Below are 12,129 nucleotides of genomic sequence, written 5' to 3' on the forward strand. Positions count from 1 at the left end.
AATTATACCTGGTTGCGGTTAATATTTTAGGGGATAACGCCGGTTTTGTCTGGGTTAGGTCTGGTATTTGCCCTCATCTGGCTCGAACTTTCACATTTTTCACATACTTGTTGGCCAGATCCTGGGCTTTATCTGGTTTGGATCACGTAGTAATACGTTACCACACCGAAACAGTCAAATAAACCTGGTTGCGATTAATATTTTAGAGGATAACGCCGGTTATGTCTCGGTTAGGTTTGGGATTTGCCCTCATCTGGCTCGTTCTTTCGCATTTTTCGCATACTTGTTGGCCAGATCCAGGGTTCTTTCTGGTTTGGATCCCGTAGTAATGTGGGTCCACAACGAAACAGTCAACTAAACCTGGTTGCGATTAATACTTTAGCGGATAATGCCGGTTATGACTGGGTTAGGTCTGGAATTTTCACTCATGTGGCTCGTACTTTCGCGTTTCTCGCATTCTTGTTGGCCCGATCCTGGGATTTTTCTGGTTTGGATCTCGTAGTAATGTGTTACCACACTGAAACAGTCATTAAAGCATGTTCCGATTCGTATTTTAGAGGATAACGCTGGTAATGTCAGGCATAGTTCTGGTATTTGCAACCATCTGACTCATACTATCGCATTTTTCGCATACTTGTTGGCCAGATCCTGGGCTTTTTCTGGTTTGGATCACGTAGTAATGCGGTACCACACCGAAACAGACAATTAAACCTGGTTGCGATTAATATTTTAGAGGATAACGCCGGTTATGTCTCGGGTAGGTCTGGGATTTGTCCTCATCTGGCTCGTACTTTCGCGTTTTTCGCATCCTTGTTGGCCAGATCCTGGCCTTTTTCTGGCTTGGACCACGTAGTAATGTGGTACCACACCGAAACAGTCAAATAAACCTGGTTGCGATTAATATTTTAAAGGATATCGCCGGTTATGTCTCCGTTAGGTCTGGGATTTGCCCTCATCTGGCTCGTACTTTCGCAATTTTCGCATACTTGTTGGCCAGATCCTGGCCTCTTTCTGGTTTGGATCATCGTAGCAATGCGGTACGACACCGAAACAGTCAATTATACCTGGTTGCGATTAATATTTTAGAGGATATCGCCGGTTATGTCTCCGTTAGGTCTGGGATTTTCCCTCATCTGGCTCGTACTTTCGCGTTTTTCTCATAGTTGTTGAACAGATCCTGGGTTTTTTCTCGTTTGGATCCCGTAGTAATGTGGTTCCGCACCGAAACAGTCAATTGAACCTGGTTGCGATTAATATTATAGAGGATAACGCCGATTATGTCTCGGTTAGGTCTGGTATTTCCCCACATCTGGCTCGGACTTTCGTATTTTTCGCATACTTGTTGGCCAGACCCTGGCCCTTTTCTGGTTTGGATCACGTAGTAATGTGGTTCCACACCGAAACAGTCAATTATACCTGGTTGCGATTAATATTTTAGAGGATAACGCCGGTTATGTCTCGGTTAGGCCTGGGATTAGCCCTCATCTGGCGCGTACTTTCGCATTTTTCGCATACTTGTTGGACAGATCATGGCCTTTTTCTGGTTTGGATCACGTAGTAATGTGGTACCACACTGAAGCAGTCAATTATACCTGGTTGCGATTAATATTTTAGAGGATAACGCCGGTTATGTCTCGGTTAGGTCTGGGATTTTCCCTCATCTGGCTCGTACTTTCGCATTTTTCGCATACTTGTTGGACAGATCATGGCCTTTTTCTGGTTTGGATCACGTAGTAATGTGGTACCACACTGAAGCAGTCAATTATACCTGGTTGCGATTAATATTTTAGAGGATAACGCCGGTTATGTCTCCGTTAGGTCTGGGATTATCCCTCATCTGGCACATACTTTCGCGTTTTTCGCCTACTTGTTGGCCAGATCCTGGGTTTTTTCTGTTTTGGATCCCGTAGTAATGAGGTTCCACACCGAAGCAGTCAATGAAACTGGTTGCGATTAATATTTTAGAGGATAGCGCCGGTTATGTCTCGGGTAGGTCTGGGATTTGTCCTCATCTGGCTCGTACTTTCGCGTTTTTCGCATACTTGTTGGCCAGATCCTGGCCCTTTTCTGGCTTGGACCACGTAGTAATGTGGTACCACACCGAAACAGTCAATTAAACCTGGTTGCGATTAATATTTTAGTGGATAACGCCGGTTATGTCTCGGTTAGGTCTGGGATTAGCCCTCATCTGGCGCGTACTTTCGCATTTTTCGCATTCATGTTGGCCTGATCCTGGCCTTTTGCTGGCTTGGACCACGTAGTAATGTGGCACCACACCGAAACAGTCAATTACACCTGGTTGCGAATAATATTTTAGAGGATAACGCCGGTTATGTCTCGGTTAGGTCTGGGATTTGCCCTCATCTGGATCGTACTTTCGCATTTTTCGGATACTTGTTGGCCAGATCCTGGGTTTTTCTGGCTTGGATCATCGTAGCAATGCGGTACCACACCGAAACAGTCAATTATACCTGGTTGCGGTTAATATTTTAGGGGATAACACCGGTTTTGTCTGGGTTAGGTCTGGTATTTGCCCTCATCTGGCTCGAACTTTCACATTTTTCACATACTTGTTGGCCAGATCCTGGGCTTTATCTGGTTTGGATCACGTAGTAATGCGTTACCACACCGAAACAGTCAAATAAACCTAGTCATGATAAATATTTTAGAGGATAACGCATGTTAGGTCTGGGATAGGTCTGGGATTTGCCCTCACCATACTCATACTTTCGCACACTTCACAAACTCGTTGAACAGATCCTGGGTTATTTTCTGGTTTGGATCACATAGTAATGTGGTACCACACTGAAACAGTCGATTAAACCAGGTTTTGATCAATATTTTTGAGGATAACGCATGTTAGGTCTAGTTTAGGCCTGGGATTTGCCCTCATCAGACTCATACTTTCACATAGTTCAAATACTTGTTGAACAGGTCCTGGGTTTTTTTCTGGTTTGGATCACGTAGTAATGTGGTACCACACTGAAACAATCAATTAAACCTGGTCTTGATAAATATTTTAGAGGATAACGCATGTTAGGTCTGGGATAGGTCTGGGATTTGCCCTCATCAGACTCATACTTTCGCATACTTCAAATACTTGTTGAACAGGTCCTGGGTTTTTTTCTGGTTTGGATCACGTAGTAATGTGGGACCACACTGAAACAATCAATTAAACCTGGTCTTGATAAATATTTTAGAGGATAACGCATGTTAGGTCTGGGATAGGTCTGGGATTTGCCCTCATCAGACTCATACTTTCGCATACTTCAAATACTCGTTGAACAGGTCCTGGGTTTTTTTCTGGTTTGGATCACGTAGTAATGTGGTACCACACTGAAACAGTCGATTAAACCAGGTTTCGAGCAATATTTTTGAGGATAACGCATGTTAGGTATAGGATAGGCCGAGGATTTTCTCTCATCAGACTCATACTTTCGCATTCTCCACATACTTGTTGAACGGATCCTGAGTTTTTTCTGGTTTGGATCACATAGTAATGTGGTACCACACTGAAACAGACGATTAAACCAGGTTTCGATCAATATTTTTGAGGATAACGCATGTTAGGTCTAGGTTAGGCCGGGGTTTTTCACTCATCACACTCATACTTTCGAATTCTTCACATACTTGTTGATCGGATCCTGGGTTTTTACTGGTTTGGATCACGTAGTAATGTGGTACCACACTGAAACATTCAATTAAAGCTGGTCTTGATAAATATTTTAGAGGATAACGCATGTTAGGTTTGGGTTAGGTCTAGGATTTGCCCTCATCAGGCTCATACTTTCGCATATTTCTCATACTTCATGGCTAGATCCTGGGCTGTTTCTGGATTGTGTCACGTAGTAATGTGGGACCACACTGGAGCAATCAATTAAACCTGGTCTTGATAAATATTTTAGAGGATAACGCTTGTTAGGTCTGGGATAGGTCTGGGATTTGCCCTCATCATACTCATACTTTCGCACACTTAACATACTCCTTGAACAGATCCTGGATTATTTTCTGCTTTGGATCACGTAGTAAAGAGGTACCACACTGAAACAGTCGATTAAACCAGGTTTGGATCACTATTTTAGAGGATAACGCATGTTAGGTTGGGGTTAGGTCTAGGATTTGCCCTCATCAGGCTGATACTTTCGCATATTTCTCATACTTCATGGCTAGATCCTGGGCTGTTTCTGGATTGTATCACGTAGTAATGTGGTACCACGCTGAAACAGTCAATTAAACCTGGTTTCGATCAATATTTTAGAGGATAACGCAAGTGAGGTCTGGGATAGGTCTGGGATTTTCACTCATCAGACTCATACTTTCGCATTCTTCACATACTTGTTGAACAGATCCTGGGTTTTTTCTGGTTTGGGTCCGGTAGTAATGTGGTACCACACTGAAACAGTCGATTAAACCAGGTTTCGATCAATATTTTTGAGGATAACACATGTTAGGTCTGGGTTAGGTCTAGGATTTGCCCTCGTCAGGCTCATACTTTCGCGTTTTTCACATACTTGTTGAACAGATCCTGGGTTTTTTCCGGTTTGGGTCACGTAGTAGTGTGGTACCACACTGAAACAGTCGATTAAACCTGGCTTCGATCAATATTTTTGAGGATAACGCATGTTAGGTCTAGGTTAGGCCGGGGATTTTCAGTCATCAGACTCATACTTTCGCATTCTTCACATACTTGTAGGACGGATCCTCGGTTTTTTCTGGTTTGGATCACGTAGTAATGTGGGACCACACTGAAACAATCAATTAAACCTGGTCTTGATAAATATTTTAGAGGATAACGCATGTTTGGTCTGGGATAGGTCTGGGATTTGCCCTCATCATACTCATACTTTCGCACACTTCACAAACTCGTTGAACAGATCCTGGGTTATTTTCTGGTTTGGATCACATAGTAATGTGGTACCACACTGAAACAGTAGATTAAACCAGGTTTTGATCAATATTTTTGAGGATAACGCATGTTAGGTCTAGTTTGGCCTGGGATTTGCCCTCATCAGACTCATACTTTCGCATACTTCAAATACTTGTTGAACAGGTCCTGGGTTTTTTTCTGGTTTGGATCACGTAGTAATGTGGCGCCACACTGAAACAGTCGATTAAACCTGGTTTCGATGAATATTTTTGAGGATAACGCATGTTAGGTATAGGATAGGCCGAGGATTTTCACTCATCAGACTCATACTTTCGCATTCTCCACATACTTGTTGAACGGATCCTGAGTTTTTTCTGGTTTGGATCACATAGTAATGTGGTACCACACTGAAACAGACGATTAAACCAGGTTTCGATCAATATTTTTGAGGATAACGCATGTTGGGTCTAGGTTAGGCCGGGGTTTTTCACTCATCACACTCATACTTTCGAATTCTTCACATACTTGTTGATCGGATCCTGGGTTTTTACTGGTTTGGATCACGTAGTAATGTGGTACCACACTGAAACATTCAATTAAAGCTGGTCTTGATAAATATTTTAGAGGATAACGCATGTTAGGTTTGGGTTAGGTCTAGGATATGCCCTCATCAGGCTCATACTTTCGCATATTTCTCATACTTCATGGCTAGATCCTTGGCTGTTTCTGGATTGTATCACGTAGTAATGTGGTACCACGCTGAAACAGTCAATTAAACCTGGTTTCGATCAATATTTTTGAGGATAACGCAAGTTAGGTATGGGATAGGTCAGGGATTTGACCTCATCAGACTCATACTTTCGCACACTTCACATACTCGTTGAACAGATCCTGGGTTATTTTCTGGTTTGGATCTAATAGTAATGTGGTACCACACTGAAACAATAGATTAAACCAGGTTTCGATCAATATTTTAGAGAATAATTCATGTTAGGTCTAGGTTAGGCCTGGGATCTTCACTCATCAGACTCATACTTTCGCATTCTTCACATACTTGTTGAATGGATCCTGGGTTTTTTCTGGTTTGGATCACGTAGTAATGTGGGACCACACTGAAACAGTCAATTAAACCTGGTTTCGATCAATATTTTGGAGAATAATTCATGTTAGGTCTAGGTTAGGTCTGGGATTTGCTATCATCAGGCTCATTCTTTCGCATGTTTCTCATACTTGATGGCTAGATCCTGGGTTTTTTCTGGTTTGGATCACGTAGTAATGTGGGACCACACTGAAACAGTCAATTAAACCTGGTTTGGATCAATATCTCAGAGGACAACGCAAGTTAGGTCTGGGATAGGTCTGGGATTTGCCCTCATCAGGGTCATACTTTCGCAGTTTTAACATACATGTTGACCTGATCGAGGGTTTTTTCTGCTTTGGATCACGTGGTAAAGTGGTACGACAACTAAAACAGTCAATTAAACCTGGTTTCGATCATTATTTTAGACGATAACGCAAGTTAGGTCTGGGATAGGTCTGGGATTAGCCCTCATCAGACTCATACTTTCGCATTCTTCACATACTTGTTGAACGGATCCTGGGTTTTTTCTGGTTTGGATCACGTATTAATGTGGGACCACACTGAAACAATCAATTAAACCTGGTTATGATAAATATTTTAGAGGATAACGCATGTCAGGTCTGGGTAAGGTCTAGGATTTGCCCTCGTCAGGCTCATACTTTCGCATATTTCTCATACTTCATGGCTAGATACTGGGCTATTTCTGGATTGGATCACGTAGTAATGTGGTACCACACTGAAACAGTCAATTAACCCTGGTTTTGATCAATATTTTAGAGAATAATGTATGTTATGTCTAGGTTAGGTCTGGGATTTGCTCTCATCAGGCTCATTCTTTCGCATATTTCTCATACTTGATGGCTAGATCCTGGGCTTTTTCTTGATCGCATCACGTGGTAATGAAGTACAACACTGAAACAGTCAATTAAACCTGGTTTCCATCAATATTTTAGAGGACAACGCATGTTAGGTCTAGGTAAGGCCTGGGATTTGCCCTCATCAGGGTCATACTTTCGCAGTTTTAACATACATGTTGACCTGATCGAGGGTTCTTAATGCTTTGGATCACGTAGTAAAGTGGCACCACACTGAAACATTCAATTAAACCTGGTCTTGATAAATATTTTGGAGGATAACGCATGTTAGGTATGGGTTAGGTCTAGGATTTGTCCTCATCAGGCTCATACATTCGCATATTTCTCATACTTCATGGCTAGATCCTGGGCTGTTTCAGGATTGTATCACGTAGTAATGTGGGACCACACTGAAACAGTCAATTAAACCTGGTTTGGATCAATATTTTAGAGGATAACGCATGTTAGGTCTAGGTTATGTCTGGGATTTTCACTCATCAGACTCATACTTTCGCATTCTTCACATACTTGTTGAACGGATCTTGGGTTTTTTCTGGTTTGGATCACGTAGTAATGTGGGACCACACTGAAACAATCAACTAAACCTGGTCTTGATAAATATTTTAGAGGATAACGCATGTTAGATCTGGGATAGGTCTGGGATTTGCCCTCATCATACTCATACTTTCGCACACTTCACATACTCGTTGAACAGGTCCTGGGTTATTTTCTGGTTTGGATCTAATAGTAATGTGGTACCACACTGAAACAATAGATTAAACCAGGTTTCGATCAATATTTTAGAGAATAATTCATGTTAGGTCTAGGTTAGGCCTGGGATCTTCACTCATCAGACTCATACTTTCGCATTCTTCACATACTTGTTGAATGGATCCTGGGTTTTTTCTGGTTTGGATCACGTAGTAATGTGAGACCACACTGAAACAGTCAATTAAACCTGGTTTCGATCAATATTTTAGAGAATAATTCATGTTAGGTCAAGGTTAGGTCTGGGATTTGCTCTCATCAGGCTCATACTTTCGCATATTTCTAATACTTCATGGCTAGATCCTGGGCTCTTTCTGGATTGGATCAAGTATTAATGTAGTACCACACTGAAACATTCAATGAAACCTGGTCTGGATAAATATTTTAGAGGATAACGCATCTTAGGTCTGTGTTAGGTCTAAGATTTGCTCTCATCAGGCTCATTCTTTCGCATATCTCTCATACTTGATGGCTAGATCTTGGGCTTTTTCTGGATTGCATCACGTAGTAATGAAGTACTACACTGAAACAGTCAATTAAACCTGGTTGCGAATAATATTTTAGAGGATAACGCTGGTTATGACTGGGATAGCTGTGGTATTTGCAATCATCTGGCTCATACTTTCGCATTTTTCGCATACTTGTTTAACAGATCCTGGGTTTTTTCTGGTTTGGTTCACGTAGTAATGTGGTACCACACTGAAACATTCAATTAAACCTGGTCTTGATCAATATTTTAGAGGATAACGCATGTTAGGTTTGGGTTACGTCTAGGATTTGCCCTCATTAGGCTCATACCTTCGCATATTTCTCATACTTCATGGCTAGATCCTGGGCTATTTCTGGATTGGATCACGTAGTAATGTGGTACCACACTGAAACATTCAATGAAACCTGGTCTGGATAAATATTTTAGAGGATAACGCATCTTAGGTCTGTGTTAGGTCTAAGATTTGCTCTCATCAGGCTCATTCTTTCACATATCTCTCATACTTGATGGCTAGATCCTGGGCTTTTTCTGGATTGCATCACGTAGTAATGAAGTACAACACTGAAACAGTCAATTAAACCTGGTTTCCATCAATATTTTAGAGAATAATTCATGTTAGGTCTAGGTTATGCCTGGGATTTGCCCTCATCGGGGTCATACTTTCGCAGTTCTAACATACATGTTGACCTGATCGAGGGTTTTTTCTGCTTTGGATCACGTAGTAAAGTGGTACCACACTGAAACAGTCCACTAAACCTGGTTTGGATCAATATTTTAGGGGATAATGCATGTTAGGTCTAGGTTAGCCCTGAAATTTTCACTCATCAGACTCATACTTTCGCATTCTTCAGATACTTGTTGAACAGATCCTGGGTTTTTTCTGGTATGGATCACGTAGTAATGTGGTACCACACTGAAACATTCAGTTAAACCTGGTCTTGATAAATATTTTTGAGGATAACGCATGTTAGGTGTGGGTTAGGTCTAGGATTTGCCCTCATCAGGCTCATACTTTCGCATATTTCTCATACCTCATGGCTAGATCCTGGGCTATTTCTGGATTGGATCACGTAGTAATGTGGTACCACACTGAAACAGTCAATTAAACCTGGTTTCGATCAATATTTTAGAGGATAACGCATGTTAGGTCTAGGTTAGGCCTGGGATTTTCACTCATCAGACTCATACTTTCGCATTCTTCACATACTTGTTGAACGGATCCTGGGTTTTTTCTGGTTTGGATCACGTAGTAGTGTGGTACCACACCGAAACTGTCCATTAAACCTGGTTTCGATCAATATTTTTGAGGATAACGCATGTTAGATCTAGGTTAGGCCGAGGATTTTCACTCATCAGACTCATACTTTCGCATTCTTCACATACTTGTTGAACGTATCCTGGGGTTTTACTGGATTGGATCACGTAGTAATGTGGTACCACACTGAAACAGTCAATTAAACTTGGTTTCGATCAATATTTTAGAGAATAATTCATGTTAGGTCTAGGTTAGGTCTGGGATTTGCACTCATCAGACTCATTCTTTCGCATATTTCTCATACTTGATGGCTAGATCCTGGGCTTTTTCTGGATTGCATCACGTAGTAATGAAGTACAACACTGAAACAGTCAATTAAACCTGGTTTCCATCAATATCTTAGAGGACAACGCAAGTTAGGTCTGGGAAAGGTCTGGGATTTGCCCTGATCAGACTCTTACGTTCGCATTCTTCACATACTTGTTGAATGGATCCTGGGTTTTTTCTGGTATGGATCACGTAATAATGTGGTACCACACTGAAACATTCAAATAAACCTGGTCTTGATAAATATTTTAGAGGATAACGCATGTTGGGTTTGGGTTAGGTCTAGGATTTGCCCACATCAGGCTCATACTTTCGCATATTTCTCATACTTCATGGCTAGATCCTGGGCTGTTTCCGGATTGTATCACGTAGTAATGTGGTACCACGCTGAAACAGTCAATTAAACCTTGTTTCGATCAATATTTTGGAGGATAACGCAAGTTAGGTCTGGGATAGGTCTGGGATTCGCCCTCATCAGGCTCATACTTTCGCACACTTCACATACTCGTTTAACAGATCCTGGGTTTTTTCTGGTTTGGTTCACGTAGTAATGTGGTACCACACTGAAACATTCATTTAACCTGGTCTTGATCAATATTTTAGAGGATAACGCATGTTAGGTTTGGGTTAGGTCTAGGATTTGCCCTCATCAGGCTCATACTTTCGCATATTTCTCATACTTGATGGCTAGATCCTGGGCTTTTTCTGGATTGCATCACGTAGTAATGAAGTACAACACTGAAACAGTCAATTAAACCTGGTTTCGATCAATATTTTAGATAATAATTCATGTTAGGTCTAGGTTAGGCCTGGGATTTGCCCTCATCAGGCTCATACTTTCGCGTTATTCACTTACTTGTTGATGTGATCCTGGGTTTTTTCTGGTTTGGATCACGTAGCATAGTGGTACCACACTGAAACAGTCGATTAAACCTGGTTTTGATCAATATTTTAGAGAATAATTCATGCTAGGTCTAGGTTAGGTCTGGGATTTGCTCTCATCAGGCTCATTCTTTCGCATATTTCTCATACTTGATGGCTAGATCCTGGGCTTTTTCTGGATTGCATCACGTAGTAATGAAGTACAACACTGAAACAGTCAACTAAACCTGGTTTCCATCAATATCTTAGAGGACAACGCAAGTTAGGTCTGGGATAGGTCTGGGATTTGCCCACATCAGGCTCATACTTTGGCGTTTTTCACATACTCGTTGAACAGATCCTGGGTTATTTTCTGGTTTGGATCGCATAGTAATGTGGTACCCACACTGAAACAGTCGATTAAATCTGGTCTTGATAAATATTTTAGAGGATAACGCATGTTAGGTCCGGGTTAGGTCTAGGATTTGCCCTCATCAGGCTCATACTTTCGCATATTTCTCATACTTCATGACTGGATCCTGGGCTATTTCTGGATTGGATCACGTATTAATGTGGTACCACACTGAAACAGTCAATTAAACCTGGCTTTGATGAATATTTTAGAGAATAATTCATGTTAGGTCTAGGTTAGGCATGGGATTTGCTCTCACCAGGCTCATTCTTTCGCATATTTCTCATACTAGATGGCTAGATCCTGGGCTTTTTCTGGATTGCATCACGCAGTAATGAAGTACAACACTGAAACACTCAATTAAACCTGGTTTCGATCAATATTATTGAGGATAACGCATGTTAGGTCTAGGTTAGGCCTGGGATTTTCACTCATCAGACTCATACTTTCGCGTTCTTCACATACTTGTTGAACGGATCTTGGGTTTTTTCTGGTGTGGATCACGTAGTAATGTGGTACCACACTGAAACAATCAATTAAACCTGATCTTGATAAATATTTTAGAGGATAACGCAAGTTTGGTCTGGGGTAGGTCTAGCATTTGCCCCCATCAGGCTCATACTTTCGCATATTTCTCATACTTCATGGCTGGATCCTGGGCTGTTTCTGGATTGTATCACATAGTAATGTGGTACCACGCTGAAACAGTCGATTAAACCTGGTTTCGATCAATATTTTAGAGGATAACGCAAGTTAATTCTGGGATAGGTCTGGGATTTGACCTCATCAGACTCATACTTTCGCGTTTTTCACGTACTTGTTGAACAGATCCAGGGTTTTTTCTGGTTTGGATCACGTAGTAGTGTGGTACCACACTGAAACAGTCCATTACACCTGCTTGCGATCAATATTTTAGAGGATAACGCATGTTAGGACTGGGTTAGGTCTAGGATTTGCCCTCATCAGGCTCATACTTTCGCATATTTCTCAAACTTGATGGCTAGATCCTGGGCATTTTCTGGATTACATAACGTAGTAATGTGGTACCACACTGAAACATTCAATTAAACCTGGTCTTGATAAATATCTTAGAGGATAACGCATGTTAGGTCTGGGTTAGGTCTAGGATTTGCCCTCATCAGGCTCATACTTTCGCATATTTCTCATACTTCATGGCTAGATCCTGGGCTTTTTCTTGATTGCATCACGTAGTA

Source organism: Colletes latitarsis, unplaced genomic scaffold (assembly GCF_051014445.1).
Source record: "Colletes latitarsis isolate SP2378_abdomen unplaced genomic scaffold, iyColLati1 scaffold0025, whole genome shotgun sequence".
Classification (NCBI taxonomy): domain Eukaryota; kingdom Metazoa; phylum Arthropoda; class Insecta; order Hymenoptera; family Colletidae; genus Colletes; species Colletes latitarsis.